Genomic DNA, 21,595 nt, shown 5'->3' with positions numbered 1-21,595 from the left:
GCATAGCAGAACCATAAATAAAATAACATTCATGACCGTTACCTTTATGATCATAAGCCACGTGAATCCGACCCATAAAACGTGACATATATTTTCGTAAATTGCACATGTATTGGCCGGGAATCAAACGGCACTGCAGCTTTTTTCCGGCTTACCATCCAGAAATGAAAACCTCGCTGAGCCGCAGGACCCAACAGACTCATCAGATAAGTTTATAACAAAAATCGCTGCCAACCCCAAATGAATTGTTAGCATCGATATTCAATCCCTCCATCAAAAAGAGGAAAATAACTGACGGATAGACGGAGACCACTATCCAGGTCACCTACATTGGGAAAGGATAAATGACATATTGGACAGTTATCATGGGATAGCCATATAATGCGAATTCTTCCAATCATTACAAAGATACATCTGAAAAATATTCTTCCGCAAACTATGGAATACGTTCCTGTCGGGCAATAAGGATTCACTACAGGCAGATCCCATATAACAAGCAATCACGGGAGTAATGCTCATTGTATGGGATGCCGCACAATCTATAGGAGACATTTTATGCCGGTACTGCACCTTTTGAAGAACATAATGATCTTCAAAAGTAATGATCTTCAACTGGATCACAGTTAACGGCAGAGTAGACCAATCCAGACCAGTAACACAGAGATAAGGCTTCCTCAAGGGATAATCCCTTATTCCATTGTGATTTAACCTGCTTACCTATGAAGTTATTGAAGAGGTATCTGGAGAGGAAATTGAAATGTTCCAGTATGATGATGATATGGTCATGCTGACTAGAAGCAAACAAGCTCTGCTTTAGAGACTAATGAAAGAGTGCAGAAGGTCTCAGAAGAGTGGTCTAGAAATCTGTCTGCTATTTGTTTTACGTCGCACCGACAGAGATAAGTCTTATGGCGACGATGGGAGAGGAAAGGCCTAGGAATGGGAACGAAGTGGCCGTGGCCTTAATTAATGTACAGCCCCAGCGTTTGCCTAGTGTGAAAATGGGAAAACACGGAAAGCCATCTTCAGGGCAGCCGTCAGTGGGATTCGAACCAACTATCTCCCGGATGCGAGCTCACAGCTGCGCGCCCCTAACCGCACGCCCAACTCGCCCGGTGGTCTACAAATAAATGCGAGGAAAAGAACAATGTGATGTTCAGGCAAGGAGGAAATATATTCATATTCGACAAATTCACCTGTGTCAACGAAACACTGAAACTCGTAAAAATCTACAACTACCCTGGTATAAGCCTCCATGGATCCGGGAAAGCCTTTACTAAACATATTGAGTACCGGTATTCACAGTAGCGTCCAAGGCCATATTCACTATAACGAAGCAAGAAAATCACTACGAACGGCACTGCGCCTTTTTTCACATCACGATACCCCCAGTAGCCCATTACGCAGTTATAGAAATATAGATGAACGTCACTTTCACAAATATGTGAAGACTGGACTCTGTAAAAGCTGCCATCTAAGAAGAACACTCCGGCCCCCAAGTAAGGCGCAAAACAGATTAATGTATTTAATGGCCAACACGGACTTTATGTCAGAAAGTCATCTGAGAAACTTAACGTGACTTACTTGCTAGCACATTCATGTGGGATTGAGAAAATAAAACAAAAGCCTTTGACCTAGACTTCTATGACATGAACACAAGGGAATGGAAGGACTCAAACTTTGAGTTGCGGCATATCTTCACTAGGTCTGTGGTCCAAACTAGATAACACCGGCCAACAGGTCAGAGCCCCTACACATTCTGTGCGAAGTACTTCAGGCAATATCACATGCTCGTCTGTCCAAAAAGGATTAAATAAATAGCTCTATATGGAAATGATAATAATAATTTTCAAAAATGTTATTCTCTTATGTACACATTCAGTTTATAAAATATTATTTAACATCTGTCGATACAGGACTGGCGTATTTGAGCACCTTCAAATATCACTGAATTGAGTCCAGATTGCACCTGCCTACTATAGATTTACCGTCTGATCTACTGAGGAAAGGAATTTTACTCCTCAAGTAACGCCATTTCATTTCACAATAGTATCGCAACAGATGGATAAGATGGACTAAAGTTACGGGACGTTCGGTGACTGCTTTACAGTCTAACATCTATAACACTAGTATGGGAGGGATATACATGGTTCTTCAAGTTATGATGATAATGCTAATAGTACTAATAACAATGAATAAGTGGGATTGTGGGGTAGCACTATTGTTCACTTTCAGCAACGCATAGAGTAACTGATGCGTCCTACTCTAGAGTGACAGTCCCTTCTATAATTACTGCATATAAAGCATGAGGGAAATTTGGCCCTCTTGGCAATCAGCTCAGTTCCTCGGCCGCCTAAAATCTCCCGCACACGGGTTACCGCCAGGCATCTCTGTTATCAATAAGATCAATGTCGGTCTGAAGCAAGTCTCCCTAGCATTCATCTTTGAAGCGAAGGTGAGGCCTGCCAATTGGCATTACACCTTATCGTAAATCACTATTCAATAAGGCGTTTGGTGTTCGCTGAGAGTCCTTGCTCCTCACATGACTCAGCCATCTGAGTCGCCTATGGCAGAGCTAAGCACGTGTACTGGAGACTTCGACGCGTTTCAGGACGTTGCAGTTGGGCTCCCTGTCTCTCCATAAAATCTGGAATATTCTCGGAAGGCAGTGGGTACGAAAGCCATTTAGCGTTCCTCGTGCTTTTAAAGGAATATTAATTAATAAAAAATGCGAAGAAGATGAATAAGAATATTGAAAGAAATATATGTGGTCACATATTTTATACTTTGTGTAAGAAATTTGTCGTTAATTGCAAATTCTTTTTCTTCTACAGCAAAACAGGATTCATTGGTTTGCGAAGATCGTAGATAGACTAGAATATCATATTTTTTACAACTTGCTTTACGTCGCACCGACACAGACAGGTCTTACGGCGACGATGGGACAGGAAATGGCTAGGAGTAGGAAGGAAGCGGCCGTGGCCTTAATTAAGGTGCAGCCCCAACATTTGCCTGGTGTGAAAACGGGAAACCATGGAAAACCATCTTCAAGGCTGCCGACAGTGGGGCTCGAATCCACTATCTCCCGAATACTGGATACTGACCGCACTTAAGCGACTGCAGCTATCGAGCTCGGTAATATCATATTTGTAGTAAAAGTATGGTTTCATGATGTTTAATTTTCTTGAGCGGTTTGGGAGTTAGCTCCCGACAATTTTGTGTAGTACTGTGAGTGTAATTATATTCCTATGCATGTTTGTGTTCCTTTTGTTTATATACATTGTTTGTTTGTTTGGGTTGTGTTATATGTATTTGTGTGTGTATTTGAACTCTAATTCAGAATAACGATATAAATTTTTGTGAACCAGTAATGAACCGTTAACCCTTAAATATTTATGTTAATAAGTTTAAGTATCAAGGGAATGGGAGGGTAAATGTACTTATACAGTTCTCTTCCTCTGTTTACTCCCGATTTCAATTTAAAACTTCATGATATTATATAAACATTCATGTTTTCTGAATGACGACCCAATAATACTCCACCGTTCTTGAAAAATTTATTCTGTGTATATTCCCTCGCCTTGACAATATCTAAAAGTATCTACTCTACTGCCATTCGAACCGTGAAACTGATGGTGGTAAGTTAGAGTGCTTCGACCATGATCAATTCTCACCGGGACACTAATCATAAATGCAGGTCCATACAGTTCAACTTGTCAAGAGTACAATAATTTTTTAACAACATTATATTCTTAGAAGAAATCCAAGTACAGCGCCTGATAGCGATGCCTAAAATCTTCAAAAATTGATGATGTTCCCCATTATTGCTATTTGCTTTACGTCGCACCGACACAGATAGGTCTTATAGCGACGATGGGATAGGAAATGTCTAGGAATGGGAAGGAAGCGATCGTGGCCTTAATTAAGGTACAGCCCTTGCATTTGCCTGGCGTGAAAATGGGAATCCATGGAAAACCATATTCAGGGCTGTCTACAGTGGAGTTCGAACCCGCTATCTCCCGGATGCAGGCTCACAGCTGCGCGCCCCTAACCGCACGGCCAACTCTAACGGTGTTCCTCTTTGTAAAGTAACCAAACTCGCAATTGGCATTGGTGATCTCTTCAAGATAGTTTTGAAAGGGATTTCTGTCTCTTTCATATAATTTTTGTTCGCATGATTAAAGGAGCCAATATACACTGACTGACAGAGCAAATGCAACACCAAGAAGGAGTGGTTCGAAAGGGTTGAAAGTTGGGGAAAAACAGAGACGGCACGGACGAATAATTGATGTTTATTTCAAACCGATATGCAGGTTACACAATGCGCACGGCATCGACTCAGTAGGATGTAGGACCACCGCGAGCGGCGATGCACGCAGAAACACGTCGAGGTACAGAGTCAATAAGAGTGCGGATGGTGTCCTGAGGGATGGTTCTCCATTCTCTGTCAACCATTTGCCACAGTTGGTCGTCCGTACGAGGCTGGGGCAGAGTTTGCAAACGGCGTCCAATGAGATCCCACACGTGTTCGATTGGTGAGAGATCCGGAGAGTACGCTGGCCACGGAAGCATCTGTACACCTCGTAGAGCCTGTTGGGAGATGCGAGCAGTGTGTGGGCGGGCATTATCCTGCTGAAACAGAGCATTGGGCAGCCCCTGAAGGTACGGGAGTGCCACCGGCCGCAGCACATGCTGCACGTAGCGGTGGGCATTTAACGTGCCTTGAATACGCATTAGAGGTGACGTGGAATCATACCCAATAGCGCCCCAAACCATGATGCCGCGTTGTCTAGCGGTAGGGCGCTCCACAGTTACTGCCGGATTTGACCTTTCTCCACGCCGACGCCACACTCGTCTGCGGTGACTATCACTGACAGAACAGAAGCGTGACTCATCGGATAACACGACGTTCCGCCATTCCTTCATCCAAGTCGCTCTAGCCCGGCACCATGCCAGGTGTGCACGTCTATGCTGTGGAGTCAATGGTAGTCTTCTGAGCGGACGCCGGGAGTGCAGGCCTCCTTCAACCAATCGACGGGAAATTGTTCTGGTCGATATTGGAACAGCCAGGGTGTCTTGCACATGCTGAAGAATGGCGGTTGACGTGGCGTGCGGGGCTGCCACCGCTTGGCGGCGGATGCGCCGATCCTCGCGTGCTGACGTCACTCGGGCTGCGCCTGGACCCCTCGCACGTGCCACATGTCCCTGCGCCAACCATCTTCGCCACAGGCGCTGCACCGTGGACACATCCCTATGGGTATCGGCTGCGATTTGACGAAGCGACCAACCTGCCCTTCTTAGCCCGATCACCATACCCCTCGCAAAGTCGTCTGTCTGCTGGAAATGCCTCCGTTGACGGCGGCCTGGCATTCTTAGCTATACACGTGTCCTGTGGCACACGACAACAAGTTCTACAATGACTGTCGGCTGAGAAATCACGGTACGAAGTGGGCCATTCGCCAACGCCGTGTCCCAATTATCGTTCGCTACGTGCGCAGCACAGCGGCGCATTTCACATCATGAGCATACCTCAGTGACGTCAGTCTACCCTGCAATTGGCATAAAGTTCTGACCACTCCTTCTTGGTGTTGCATTTGCTCTGTCAGTCAGTGTATTTCATTTCAAGTGAAAAGGAATTATTAGTTGTTAATGTGTCAGATTCCATGCTGACACTCATCAGAATTTCAATTATAGAAATTAGTGAGTTTTTAGGTTTCCTGACAGTTGGATTCAAGCTTTGTTCTATTTAAATTAGTCCATACGAGGCTGAGAGTACAGTAGTTCATTCCTTTCACATTTTCGATGGTAACATTTGAAATCACAACTTATCAACCTAAAGCAAAGTAAACGTATCACCTCTTACCTCAAAGAGATATAAACTTTATTTAATTTAAGTTGTTGAAATTCACTGTAATTTTAAACTTCGATATACAGATGATGATTTCATGTAGATATTTCTAGCCGAGTGCAGCCCTGAGGTTGGGCGGCATCTGCCGTGTGCAGTTGTGTTATTGTGAGGGAGGATAGAGTTATGTGTGGTGTGTGAGTTGCAGGGATGTTGGGGACAGCACAGAAACACCCAGCCCCCGGGTCATTGAAACTAACCAATGAAGGTTCAAATCCCCGACCCGGCTGAGATGCGAACCTGGGACCCTCTGAAACGAAGGCCAGTACGCTGTCCATTCAGCCAACGAGTCGGAAGAATATATAGATGAAAGTGGTTAAAAGATCCATTACTTAATGCATCAAGTTGTCCTAGTTAATATATTACTCCTACTGGTTTCTGTATTCTTAACTGCAGTGATTTGTTCTAAGCTTAAAAATGGTGTAGCCGCTGGCTTTTTTGGGTACAATCATTTCACATTTGTCCTAGAGCTTGATAGGGGCTGCCTGGCTGAGGCTTTGTTCATCTGGGAGAACGCTGGTTCGATTAGTCAGGAAGTCAGAAAATTTAAGATTTTCACTTCCGGATGTGCACATAGCCCTGAGGTTAACTCTGCCTACACCAAAAAATTAGTACGTACCAGGCTAATTACTGGGGGCAAAGGCGATCGCACCGGCGACCACTCTACCCCACCAAATGCCGAGGTTACGGATAGTGGCTATCTGTGTCGGTGCGACGTAAAGCCACTAAGAAAAGAAAAAATATAGTGGAAGCCTTCGACCCCTCCCAGTGCCTTCATGATCAGTATGGAGATGACTATGCTTTGCTTCGCTTAGAGATTGGTAGAAATCAACTGGGGGCTACTTAAAATAATCACGAGTGACAGATATGAGCTCATTTCACGTCTTCTCAGTGTATCATTCCAGGCATGGTAAGGCGATTCTGGTTGCTTCGAGAATGTCAAATAAGACAACACTTTACCGTTGTCTTTCCCCACGTTAAAAGGTTCATGTGGAAGAAAATTCTGACTCCGGCGTCGGATAATACGATATCTAGTTAGATAGGACATTAGTACATCGTTCTTCCGTGTTTTCCCACATACTTTGGGCAGGTATTATACAGATCGATCTACTATTCCCTTAAAATCCTGTTGTATTCAACCCGTAGTTTATTACCAACCTAAAACGTTGGGTCTCTGTTGCTATACTGGATTAGTTTAACGATAGATTTCGATTTAATCTAAGCAATAGAGAAGAAGTCGTTAACACCGTACCATTGGTAATTCAATTAGAGAAACTGTAATGAATGCATGAAACGATCAAAACAGCGAATATATTTACATTAGGACAGAAAACGTGCATTAAGCCCATGAACAGATACCATACAGAGAGTGAACTTCTTACTGATTGTTAAGTCTCGCTCTATTAACGTAGTAAATTTAAGTACCTTATGGTTAAGAAACCAAACAGGGCAAGGTTTGGTTCAAATCCCAGGCAGCACTTAAATGTTATTGTCAATTACCTTCGACATGGTAAAGGCACTTACCTAATCATTCCCAAAGCAATAACTTTTATTTGCCCAAAGAATTGTTCGTTGCAGTTGGGTGTTCCGTAGCGTGATTCATCCGAATAGGTAACTATTGATGAGAAATACTGCATCACTGCCCACATTCTGTACATATATTTCGTGCCAGGGAGTAATAGTGATGATTGTTATATCGGGTCCTCATAGTACAAATCACTGATCTCACTTTCAAGAGTCATCAGAAGCAAACAACTATTAAAAATTAAAAATTAAATTTTCTGAGTTATGTTTATGTCGGCCTATTAATTTTAAACCATCTACAATGGATACTGTCTCTGTCTTTAAAACTTAAAACGCATGACATTAAATGCAGCTACACTACTATTGAATTATACTCTTCAGTCCTGGCACTCGGAATATTAATCCTTTCAAAAATATTCTCTAAGCATCAAAATGAGATTGTGAAGCTTCTAATTGCACATTGTGGGGATGAAATGTTTCTTCTTGTGAACTGTGTTTCACGAAAATGAGGCTCATTCCTAGGAGTGTCTTAAAGAACTTTTCATTATTACCAGACGTTAAATAATTATATTTTAGAAAGTTTTTTTCCAGGAACTCGAGCTGAACACAAACGACGTTCAAAGCTCTGGAATATTTGGCTATCGGTTTCCATCTCCCAGGAAATCGCGTGCGATACAGGTATAGAAACAGTAATCTATTTCCATTGATCAGCAACCTATCGACATATTGGTCTATGGAATACATCGTGTGTGTAGATTAGCAAACACAATTATGTTCATTCTCACTACACAAGTGAATGAATAAGCTTTGTGTTTTATTGAATTCAAGCAGGATGCATGCTTAATGTAAATATAAAGTTGTCTGGGAACTTCTATTGAAAATTTTGTGCTTTTGAATTTTGAATGTCTTTTTTGTTTGTTTTCTGTTAGGATGGCGGATCTCATCAAGTAAATAACTTTCAAGTGACTGAATTGGTATTTATCGTATTGTGTGTAGCTCCTTGATGTGTATCAAATATTTTGAAACCTGCTGATGTGAGTTGATCATACAACCTAAAATAGGGGCGACCGTGACAGCACAACGTTTTCAATATTTTAGAATAATTGAGGTTAATGAAACATGGATAGGTTAGTGCGGCAGAGGAAACCTACTTGAATGACGCTTACGAGGACTTTAAAAAAATTGAAAGACTCGATAGAAGCATCTGAAGTGTATAAAATGGCTGTGCAAGTCTCTTTTAGTGTACTGGAAGAAAAAGCAACGGAATAACAAGAATTATATGGAAAAATAATGGACATGATGTTAGACGACGAGGAGGACAATGGAATGCTGGAGACTGAAGATTACCAAAGTAAGTTCGTGGATATGAAGGTAAGAGCGTCTCTGATAATTCCTGGTAATGATTACGATGAATGTGTCTTCATTGCTAACCACCATTGTGAAAGAAAATGTAAACTGCCCAAACTGGAATTAAGAATATTTGGAGGTGATTTAGAGGAACGGCTGCCATCCTGGAGACACTTTGATCAAGATGTTGATATAGCGCCTGAAAACAAATTCCAATATTTAATTCAATCCATATCTCAAGGATCAACAGCGAGGAAAGTTATGGAGAGCTTTTCCTCCTACAACACAGAACTATACAAAAGCAGTGTCTAGTCTGAAATCAAGATTAGGGAGTGAAGACCTGTAAGTTGAGGTGTATATTAGAGATGACTTGAAGCAAATTTTATCTACCCATCAGTCAAAGGAATAGGTAGCTTTAGCTTCACTGTATGATAATCTAGAATCTTATTTGAGAGCTCATCAAACAGTAGCTGCCAATACAGTGAAATGCTCTGCTATGTCATTTACTTTAATAGAGTCATGCTTCCCGTAAATTTCCGAAAGCAGTGCTAGCAGGAGGGAAATGAAGGATGCTAAGGTACGAATTAGTAACTTGATGGAGTTTCTGAATACCGAGTTAGAAGGGGAAGAAGGAATAACAAATGCTCTCACTGGTTTTGTTTCAGGAAACATTGAAACAAAAGCTGGCGTTAAGAAGGAATTAGCCCACAAATATCGCACCACCAGGAAAGAGAACATCCCCTCAGTCGCAGTGTTATTGTCAACTGCAGGCTGAGAGGAATTGTGTCTTTGCGACAAGTCTCAAACGACTTCTAACTGTTTCGCTGCACAAGGAATGGACGTAGCAGAAAAGCAGAAAATGCTGAGGCAGAGAGGTTGCTGTTTCTGTTGTCACCGGGCGAGTTGGCCGTGCGCGTAGAGACGCGCAGCTGTGAGCTTGCATTTGGGAGATAGTAGGTTCCAATCCCACAATCGGCAGCACTGAATATGATTTTCCGTGGTTTCCCATTTTAACACCAGGCAAATGCTTGGGCTGTACCTTAATCAAGGCCTCGGCTGCTTCCTTCCAACTCCTAGGCCTTTCCTATCCCATCGTCGCCATAAGACCTATCTGTGTCGGTGTGACGTAAAGCCCCTAGCAAATAAAAAATTTTCTGTTGTTTGAAACTAGGGGAATATAAATAAGAAATATCGAGCAATCTTAAGATGTTGTGTTTGTGGGAAACATCATTATGACCTTAATGTGTAAAGAACTGAAACCTCCTCATGAAACAACAATCAAGTCAGACTTTGTAAATATAACATTAGCAAATTTCTCCCACAGTTCCGAAGTTTTCCTACACAGTCTGAGAGTGAAAATAGCATCTGATAGTCAGGAAGCTTGTGTAAGGTTTCTCAGTGGCACAGGATCTCAGTAGTCCTACACCTTGAAAGATATTGCAGGAAAAGTTAAGTATGTGCCTCAGCGGGAAGAAGCGGTAATCCATTCATTGTTCGGGGGTACAAATACCAAGAGTTGCAGACATCATTGTTGCAAGATAAGTTCAGGTAACCTTGAGAGAAGCTTTTCTTGTAACGATTTTAGGTCAGCCTGTTATATGCCAAGAGATTTACTCAGATAAAAATGGACCTCGTATGACAGAACTGAAGTATAGAAACTTTCCACCGATGGACTTTTTCCGCACCGATGGGCCAATAGTTATTCTGATAGTAGGAGATATTGCAGGAATGTTACTAAGAGGCCGTCATGAAGAGTTAGCGTCGGGACTTTTTGCACTTGAAACCCCTTTGTGTTGGACGCTAACGGGAAAATTCCCTCAGAGCGAGATTAATATTCCTAACATGGCCTTGACTGTGACACCGTTGTTCATGAAGAAAGCTTATATTTCAGATCTGTGGAGGCTGGATTTGATTGGAATCACTGAAGCAGCAGAAAATAAGTCTAGGTCTATGCAAGACTTTTCGACTAGGCAGCATTTTTTTTAAACTGTAAAAATCAATGAGCAGGGATATATGAAGTCCGTTTACTTTGGCTTGAAGGACACCCATCTCTTCCCGATAATAAGGATCTTGCAATGAAAACGCTACAAAATACTTCAAAGAAGCTTAAGTCAGATAATCTCTTTAGAGAGTATGATGACATTCTACAACAGTGGCAGAGTGAAGAGTTTAATGAGGAGGATCCTATAGAGAAAGCAATTAATATATATTTTCTACCACACCGACCAGTAGTAAAAGAGAGCAGCAGTACGAACCATATCCGACATGTGTTTGATACTTCCGCTAAATCTCATAAGCAATACTCGTTAAATCAAATCTTTGATAGCGGTCCTAACCTGATCGAGTTGATCCCTGAGCCTGGTTGAGGTTTAGGGAAAAGAAGATTGTAGTAATTGAACTGAATTGAATTGAATTTTAATAAAGACACTGAGGCTGAAAAGTCCCTTTATGTAGCATCTTCTTATAATAAAATGCAGGTTTATGAACACACTAACTACATTTTAATAATAAACATAATAAATTAAACACAAAACTAAAAAAATGAAAATACAGATACCAAAACCAGTAAAATTAAAACATACATTATATAATAAGTAAAAAAAGTAAATCATTAAGCTCATTTGTTATTTTAGACTACATGGATCTAAATAATATGAAGATAAAGCACAGAAACAATTTTCTTCGAAATATATTTCTGATTGTTAGACAAAAGAATGCCGGATCTCAGCTTCTTGCGTACTCCTCCAGAAAGATAGATGTTACGGACTACTTTCGTTGGGTAGAGTTAGTGTTATTCGCGAAACGGTGAAGGTTAAAGACGTTAAAGTTACGTGATGCAGTGCATACAAAGTATATGTTAAATAATAATTTCGTGTGGCTATTTCTAGCCGAGTCCAGCCCTTGTAAGGCAGACCCTCCAGTGGGGGTGGGCGGCATTTGCTATGTGTAGGTAACTGCGTGTAATTGTGGTGGACGATAGTGTTAAGGTAAATCCGGGACAGATGCCGCCCCGGTAGAGATGCCGCAAACACTGTAGCTAAAGGTTCCCATCGTTACAGCTAGATGGCAATATGTGTGGTTTTTCAGTTTCTAAGGAAGAACTACTGTCCGCGAGTGTGACGAAATTTGCTCGTATATTACGCCAATTATAGCCGATATCATGAAGCGAGTACATGTTTCCTCCTGACAAAGTTTTGCGTGTGTTAATTTATTGTATATTAAGTTGGCTTCAAATGCTTAAATCAGACGTTTTTAGTACAGTAGACGTCAGAAACATAACTGTAGTTGAGAGTAAGCTAATTTTGGGCCATGATAGCCTTGAGGTATGAAATCCGGCTGAGATGCCTCATTGCTATCAGATTCTACAAGCGATCTGGAAACATTCAATACTATTCAGAGTGTACCGGTATTTTATTCGAATATTTTATCGTCTCACGATTCTTGATATACATAATCTATTTTTATTAATTTCATTGGGAACATTATTTTATTATATAAAATTATATTATTTTCAGCAATAAAAATTTGCGACATGCCTGCTCAGTATAAAAGTAAGGGCACTGTTAAAAGACCTCAATGGACACAGGAAAATTTAAGAGAGGCTGTTAAAAGACTGAAAGCCAAGGAAATACTGATCAGGGAGGCAGAATGATATTACAGAATTCCGGAACGAACACTGAAACTTAGAATGCAGTCACGAAATCTGGAAAAAGGTTTTCCGGGTCCAGCAGGTATAGCTACTTCTATAATTACCGAAGTCAAAATGATATTCAAAAAAGGATGACTGTATCCAGTGTTTGAATTACAAACAGTGACTGCGTGAATCTTGCTCTACATATAACGACTGTTGCAGCAAAATTGCTAGAGAACAAAGTTTTAAGAAACAATCTGTAAAAACTTGTAAGAGATTAAACATCAGTTTTTGATTCAAGAATCCTGCTTTAGACATGTTTCGAAATTACTGTGTCAGGACAGAATTATATTCGTTATGATTTTGATGTTTCCTTTAAATCACACGAGGGTCCCGTGGTGTAGGGATAGCGTGCCTGCCTCTCGCCTGGAGGCTCCGGGTTCGATTCCCGGCCAGGTCAGGGTTTTTCTCTCGACCTGAGGGCTGGTTCGAGGTCCACTCAGCCTACTTGATTGGAATTGAGAATCTATCTGACGGTGACATGGCGGCCCCGGTCTCGGAAGCCCAGAATAACGGCCGGGAGGATGCGTCGTACTGACCACACGGCTCCTCGTAATCTGTAGGCCCTCGGGCTGAGCAGCGGTCGCTGTGCAGGCCAGAGCCCTTTCAAGGGTGTTAAGTGCCGTGGGGTTTTATATAACACAGTGAAGAATCCATTGCACATGCACATTTATAGTAAATCGAAATCAAAATATGATTAATTTAATGTTGTAAATTATCAGATAGATTTTTTCCATTGAATGATTATATTATGCGGATATAATTGTCTTGTAGAACGTTCTAGTGTTCGGTTACATTAAAGTTGAAGAAATCGGCTTAAATTTGATTTTGTCATTAATTATTTTACTTGCGGCACCTCTCCCGAGCAAAGTCGGCATCTATACCGGGAACCAGGGAGAGACGCCGCAGATGCAACAATTCCTTTGTTCCCTCCTTTCTCCCATTTACTTTCAATTGCCAATATTTTGTTCATCCCTGATCAAATGTACATGTTTTCAAATTATGCTCGATGAATTTGCAACAATTTTTAAAGTAAATATACCGTGATATAACAAAAGACATAAAAAGTGCGGCAACTCTCCCGGAATTACCCTATATGTGGTGTGTGAGTTGCAGGGATGTTGGGGACAGCACAAACACCCAGCCCCGGGCCATTGGAATTAACCAATGAAGGTTAAAATACCAGACCCTGTCGGGAATCGAACCCGGGACCATCTGAATCGAAGGCCAGTACGCTGACCATTCAGCCAATCAGTCGGACATTTGTTAAATTTAGTGGCACGATGAAAGGGAATTTGAAGGATGGTTTTTGTAAACCTATTATCTCTGTACTGTACCGAATCCATAGGTTTAAATGCATTATAAAGGTAGGATGGTGTCTTCAGTTAGAGAATTTTGCGCATAGCAACAGCTAATGAGATTTCCCGACGTTCATGTAGTTTCATCCTTTGTAGCTGTATGTAATAGGGTGTTATGTGTTCATCACGGCTGGCAATTGTCACGTAACCAACACATGCGTTTTGTACCCTCTGTAGTTTTATGTTCAAAATTTCAGATAAGTCGTTGTATACCACTGAACCATAGTCAATGATTGTAAATATAAAACTTTGAACAAGTAGTCTTCGCATGAAAGGTGGTGTACATGACACGTTACGTTCCAAATTATGCATGGATGACACAACTTTTCGGATTAAATTTGACGTGTGATCAGACCAGAATAAGTTTCTGTCGAAAATTAGACCTAGATTGTTAACGGTGCCACTATAATGGATATCTGTCTCTAGAATTGTTATTGCTGGGAGAGATTTGAGGTCAGCCATTTTCAGGAGTATTGTGTAACCTATGCAAATAAGCTGGGTCTTAGCCACATTTAATTGTAGGTTATGATTTGCGCTCCATTCGATCAATCGAGAGATGTCATGGTTAAATTGCATTATACAAAAAGATGCGTTAGCGGTACAAAAGTGGAAGTAAGCTTGTAAGTCGTCAGCATACATGTGAAAGGTACTGCTTTTAAAGATTTCAGATATGCCATTAATATAAATAGACAAACATAAAAGACCGAGGACTGATCCTTGTGGTACGCCACAGTTTACTGATTCCCAGCTAGAGGATCGTCCATCAACAAACGTGACTCTTCGTGATCTATTTGACAGATATGCTTCAAACTATGACAGAGTACTCTGGAAGAAGACAATTGACTTCAGCTTAGCAAGAAACAACTCATATTAACAGAGTCAAATGCCTTAGAGAAACCAAAGAGACATAAGATGGTAAGCCGCCTGTTATCGGTGGCCACGCGTATATTATATGTGACCTTCAGAAGACAGTAGTAGTACTATGGTCCTTCTTGAAGTCAGATTGGTAGGGATTCAGAATGTTGTATTTAGACAAATATTCATATATCTGCTCATGAACAATATTTTTCTAGTGCCTTGCTAAGTGCACAGACGATGTTGATAGGCCTAAAATCACTACAGACTGCTGGAATTTTATTTTTTGGCACAGGACGTACATTGGCACGCTCCCACTCTGAGGGATAACTCCATTCTGTAGAAAGAAGTTACATAAATACACAAGGCCAGGAAGAAATATGTCCATGCACGCAGAAATCATGGATATTGGAATATTATATGGACCTTTAGCTTTAGTTCGAATTGATCTGACTGCCTTTTCTACCTGTGAAGAACGTGCGTACATGAAATAGAATTTATCGCTGTTACTTGCAGTGAGAAATCTATAATGTTTGGCAGTCTCTGATACATTCGGAGAGTTAGAGACTGATGTCATATAATATTCGCTTAATTCAGATGGAGTAACATGCATCTGGCTATCCAGAGAGTGACTGACTTCAATACCAAGAGATTTTGCAGCACGCCTACAATCTGAGGTCCTCTTACAATTACGGAAGATGTTGTACGTATACTTCACTTCAGTGTTCCTAATTACTTGTTTTGTCTAGTTACGTAAGATCCTGAATTTCTCGTAATCATCTGCAAGTTTTGTTTTAATAAAATGCTAGCTCTGTCACGTTTACTTATCAATTCCTTAATACGCTTTTGTTTGTTTTAATAAAATGCTATCTCTGTCACGTTTACTTATCAATTCCTTAATACGCTTATTGAACCATGGTGATGACTGGTGTTTTACGAGAATTCCTTTTTGGGGCGCACGAATGCACGAAAATTGTTCACGTCAAATTTGCTGAAGTCTCGAACAAGAATTGTTTTAGGAATTTGTTTTGGGATGGATAGAGTGAATACAGCATACAGCAAGTCATGACCAGAAAAACCGGCAGCTGGTTCCTGTCCGTATTCTACTACCAACTCATTGTTGTTCGATGAAATTATGTCGAGAGTGCTATCGGAAGTGGCAGTATGAAAGGTTGGATTCAATGGAAGGCAGTCGAGGTTACAAGCGTTGAGCACATCACGTAGTTTTTCGCTTTCAGACGTCCCAGTTCCGAACCGAGCATTAATATCACCCACAGCAAATATATATTTATAATTCATAACATGAGAATACATATCATTTAGGAATGTGTCCATGAACTGTACTTTTGGTGGACGATATATAAAAGCAAAAATAATTTTAGTGTCTGAAACGGCTATATTAAGGATTATGTACTCAGGTTTCTTGCAGTACTCTCCAGGAGATTCACTAAGTACACTATATTTTATGCTGTTATTCAAGTGAACTGAAACAACACCAGCGGCTCTGTTTATTCTGTCGTTGCGGAAAATATTATACCGATCGAGACATGTGGCAGAATCTGGTACTGAAGGTTTAAGAAATGTTTCACTAAATGCGATAATATCAAACGAACTCTTGCCAAAAATGTGCCGGAACTCAGATATATGGGAGGAGTCGACAAGAGACTGAGAACTGATATGAATGACCTTAAGATTTCTTGTGTTTCTCACACTAACATCCTATTCTTCTTTATTCGAATCAGAAGTACAATAGAATAATGCTACATTTAAAAGAAACAAACTATATACACAAATATATACAAGTAAAAGGTCTACAACAATATATCTCATACAGATTCGGCCCAAAATTTGGCCACTTCAAGGGCATTTGTATTAGCCAGCATTAAGTCTTCCATTGTGCAGTTTGATGGACACAAGGGACAACATAGCAGGTGATCAGTTGTCTGAAGTTCACCACAGTCACAAAAGGCCGTATCGATTGGGAAGTTCCATTTCTGTAGAGTCGCTCTGGTTCTACCCACTCCAGATCTCTGTTTAAGGACCTCCATGTCAACCAGTCCTCGGTGTGACCGGGAGGCAACGCTTCCCGTGGTTCCATCCATTTCAAAGGGCCAGGGGTCTTTTGTTTCCATTTGGTAATCCTGGCTTTGTCCGATGATCCTTCCAGGTGTTCTGAAGATGTTAAAAATGCTTTCCTAGACTTCAATCTTCGTTGGGCAGGTTGGTATCCAAAGAGTGGATGTGAAGGCATTAAATTTGTTTTAAGCCTTTCGTTGTTAGCAGCAACCTCTCTCCTAACGTCACAAGGAGCAATACCGGCAAGGTAATTGATTTTCTCGAGAGGAGTTGGCTTTAGGACACCAGTAATTATTCTACAGCTTTCATTGAGTGCCACATCAATCTGTTTTGCGTGGACAGATTTGTACCACGCTGGACAGGCATATTCACCGGCGGAGTAACATAAGGCTAGTGCAGTAGTTCTAACAGTTTGTGGGTGTGTGCCCCAAGTAGATCCAACAAGTTTTCTAAGTAGTGTGTTCCTGGAAGAGACCTTTTGTTTTACATTCATACAGTGCACCTTGAAGGTTAGACTGCGATCGAGAGTGACGCCCAACATCCTATAGTAAGTCAGAAAAAACACACTCATTACTTTTCATGAGTACAATATACTACAAAGACTTCAATAGTTCAATAGCAGATCGTTCAAAGAAGTATGAAGATTTTAGGAACCTATTCTAATATAAAATAGTTTAAGGATTTAGAAATTATGTGAGTAAGAGAGGTAAATAAGAGTAGAAAATTTTTATAAAACGAATCGCGTTAGCAGATATTTCTAAGTATAAAAGAAAATTATAACTAATATAACACGCTGAATAGAATGGTTGCGAAAGAGAGACTTTTGAATTGTTAATCTCACCAGAATTATTTCTATTTCTCGTCCTAAGTGTTTCCAGTAATACAGTGATACACAGGAATACGAATTATCTCACCGCATCATTTCAGTGGAGCTGGGTAGCGTCTCTTCAGTTTCTCAAGGTCACGTTCCGTCTTCACTCGATGTTTCACATCACCAGCGCGCACCATTATAACACCATCCATAATCCACACTGAATTTAGTCCGAAATGGCTCACAGCACGTTTGAGAATATCAGTACGGGTCTTAGTTAGGTCCTCCCGTATAGTTATACCGCTGTTCTTTAACAGCCTCTTTGATTTGAAGACTGCATTTCGGTAGGCGTATGAAACAAATTCACAACGATGGGCCTGGTTTTGTTGTGACTTCTGGTACCAACTCTGTGCGAACGGTCGATCATCGCGGGATCAAGTTGAACATTGATCCAAGTGGCAATCTATCCTTAAGATAAGCTTGAATAATGAAGATATTAATTTCTTATATTTTCGCTGGTGGTATAAAGGCCGGAATTCGATAAATATATTTCGTCATACCAGGGTAGTGCTTGGGGTCACTTGTAGCCCTTTCTTTTCAGGAGCCGTTATTGAGTACCATATGATCAGAACTTATGAAAAGTTTCTACGTAGATAATCTGGTAACAAGTAAAGTCTCTGAGGAAGAGTTACGACAGTTTGTTTCAGAAACCTGAAACCACAGAACTTATGGAAAAAGGATGCTTTGAATTAAGAGGGTGGGATACTTCCTTGATGGAAAGTATGGAGCTCATTCTCCTGTTCTAGGAGTCGAAAGGGACAAGGAAATTGGTACCCTGCAGCTTAATTCATCGTGGATCAAGATTATTAGCGTGATGTCTGTCACGAAGAGGACAATAGTGCCTATAGCCCACTGACTTTTCCATCCAGTTGGTACTACTTCCCCTGTGATGGTATGTCCCCAGGTACTGTTGCAAATAACCTGGCAATTGTCAATAAATTGAGACATCGTTTTCACTGATGACCCTAAAGAAGAATTTGGAAGATGGTTTTATGAACTCCATTTCTTATCCGAAAAAAGAATTCCTGTCGTGACAGACAGGATTAGAGCTTGTAGGAAATGTCAGATTGGTTTGAAGATAGGTTGGATCGCTCCCGAGTGGTGGGAACATATAGGTTGGGAAGTTTCAACTAAGGTGCAGAGAAAGAGGAAGTCGATGAAGTGGATTCCCACGATGATATTATATTCTTAGACGTAGCGTTAATTACAGCATGTACACTATGTACAAATAATACAAGACTTATTGCTGGTAAATCTTGAGTAAGAAGTTGTCTACTATTCGGAGTCAAGTATGAGAAGACTTATTATTATTATTACTACTGGCTGCGTAATCGTCCTGTCGACCGACAGAGATTCTGCCTGCAACTCGTCCGCGAATGAATGGTAGAAGCCCCGAACTATGGCTTCCCTGAGCTTATATAACCTCCGGGGCCACACCCAATGTTCTCTAAGCCTGTGGGTATCTGCGTACGTGACTGCCGAACTTTCCGTAGTTCTGGCCAATCAGAGGCCTGTACTCTAGGTACATTTCTGGTACCTTCCTTACTCCGTTCATGGAGTTTACCTATGCTCCGGTCAACATGACTCACATCCTCGCGCTTGTGACTCTGAGCGTATGACAAACTTCTCGGTTACTCAAGATTTCTCAGCTTTTTGAAATATAATTTTTTCTCTTAATTTTCCAGATTCAATGAATATGAATTATTTTATAGTTTTACTTATTTTCAGGTGTACTTATACTTGACTTTTAAACCCTTATTACTGGCCTATTATAACACATGTACCAGGTATAGCAATTCCTCCTACGTTCCCTCCGGTTGGATCCTCAGAGTTAATAGCTGTCCTGAGTTCATATCCCCGGGAGGGCTCGACAGTCACGACTTTCCAAGATGGTTAGGTACAACTGTTTAAAATATGAAAGAGTGTACTAACTACAGTTTCAGTGATGCAAGCCCAAACGTTTATGCCGCTGTTATATACCGCAGAATAGACACATATGTTGATGTTGTGGTAAGTCTCCTTGCAGCCAGGTCGCGTGTAGCTCCTCTCAAGAACATCACCATACCACGTATGGAACTTCTCGCTGAATTAATAAGAGCATGTTTGCAAATTCTGTGGAAGAAGGACTTTTGTGGAGTGGTATAAAAATGTATTTGGAGTGACTCTACAATAGTAGATGCCCCAATTTTAAGAAAATAAAAGTGGTCCGTCTTTGTTAGAAATAGGATAGAGGAAATTAGAACACGTCCTCTTCCAGCGACATGGGACCATATCTACCTTGAAGAGGCTGTGGTGCGAAGCAACTTGGTGCCGGAATATGGTGGGTGGGTCCTTCTTGGATGAGAGAACGTATAGAAGCTTGGCCGTGTTCATCGTCAGGCTGCCCTGTTTATGACGAACTTGGATTTTGAGATTTACACGGAACAGTCTTTTGTCCAAAAATGAGAGAAAATATGGAGAGACATTAAGAATACCGTGTTGATGAAAAGAAGATTGTAATTCAAATTCAAGAGGAATCATTCTCCAGTTAGAGCGATGAGAAACTGATGACTTCATTAATGAGCACCCTACGAGAGCGTTACTGGTTTCTAAACGGTCGAAAATCAGTAAGGTGTGTTATATCTAGGTGTGTAGTGTGTCGAAGATATAGCTCAAAAGATCAGAAACAGGTGCTGCACCACTTCCAGAACACCGAATAAGAGATCCAGCTGTCTTTGAGGTAACCTGATTAGACATGGCTGGCCCTCTGTTCCTTAAAATAATGAAAAGGCTTGGGTCTGTATATTAACTAGCGCGGCCTATCGAACGGTGCACCTGGAGTTAGTGACATCACTCTCAAAAGAATCCTTTTGGTTATATTAACGAAGACTTGTAGCCCTAAGGGGAAGATGCTCTATTATATACTCAGATAATGGTACGAAATTTGTTGGAAATCACTGGATTGGGGTCCGATTGTGAAACACAGTACTGCCCATCATATTGAATGGAGATTCAATCCCAGAACTGCTGCTTGGTGGGGTGTATAGTGGGAGAGAATCGTAATAATAATGAAATACTTGCTTAAAATAATATTAGGTAAATCATGTTTAAACTATGAAGTGATGGCTGCTACCCTTTGTGACTGTGAACCCATAATTAATTCTCAATCTTTAATGTACATTGCTGAGAAAGATTCGGAATTGGTTCCTCTAAGTCCTGCATTATTTCTACAAGATATGAAGGAAATGTGTATACCAGATCATGACGAATTTGATCATCGTAGTTTGAACCGAAGAGAAATATTCAATCACTCCAGAGAGACCTACGAAGCAGATTCCGAAGCGAGTATCTGGAACAACTGATACCACGAATTAAGTCCAAGAAGAGGAGTCAACCCGCAGTCAGAGAAGGAGATATTGTCCTTTTAGGCAGTGATTTCATAAAGCGTCTAGATTGCCCTCTTGGCAGAGTCACCAAGATCATCCCTGGTCGAGATGGAGTTGTGGTGAAGCTACAGACGACTAATGGAGAAGTGACCCAACCTGCACTGAGACCTTACCCTTTGGAGCTTTCCACATCTGACTACTTGAGTAGGAGCTTCGTTGAGGGATCTTCCAATCAATATGTGGAATTTAATGGTGTTGTTAATAAAGCTGGTAAAAATGAACAGGAAGTCTCCGGTTACAGAACAAGAGATGGACGTTTGGTTAAAGTATCTGAGAGACCGAATCGGTCATTATCGTTGAGTTGACCTACAACTCAAGGTGAGAGAATGTAAAGTTCTCTGGGAACTTCTATCGTGAATGTTGTGTTCTTGCATTTTGAAGGCTTTTTTTAAATTTTCAGTTAAGATGGCGGACCCCTTGAAGTAATTAACTTTGAAGTGACTGAATTGGTATTCATCGTATTGAATCTAATTCCTGTAATGTGTATTAAATGTTTTTTTAACTTGCTGATGATAGTTTATCATAAAGTCTAGAAATAAAACA

Source organism: Anabrus simplex, chromosome 1, assembly GCF_040414725.1.
Source record: "Anabrus simplex isolate iqAnaSimp1 chromosome 1, ASM4041472v1, whole genome shotgun sequence".
NCBI classification, from domain to species: domain Eukaryota; kingdom Metazoa; phylum Arthropoda; class Insecta; order Orthoptera; family Tettigoniidae; genus Anabrus; species Anabrus simplex.
The sequence above is the reverse complement of the archived record's forward strand: the minus strand, read 5'-3'. Positions refer to the sequence as shown.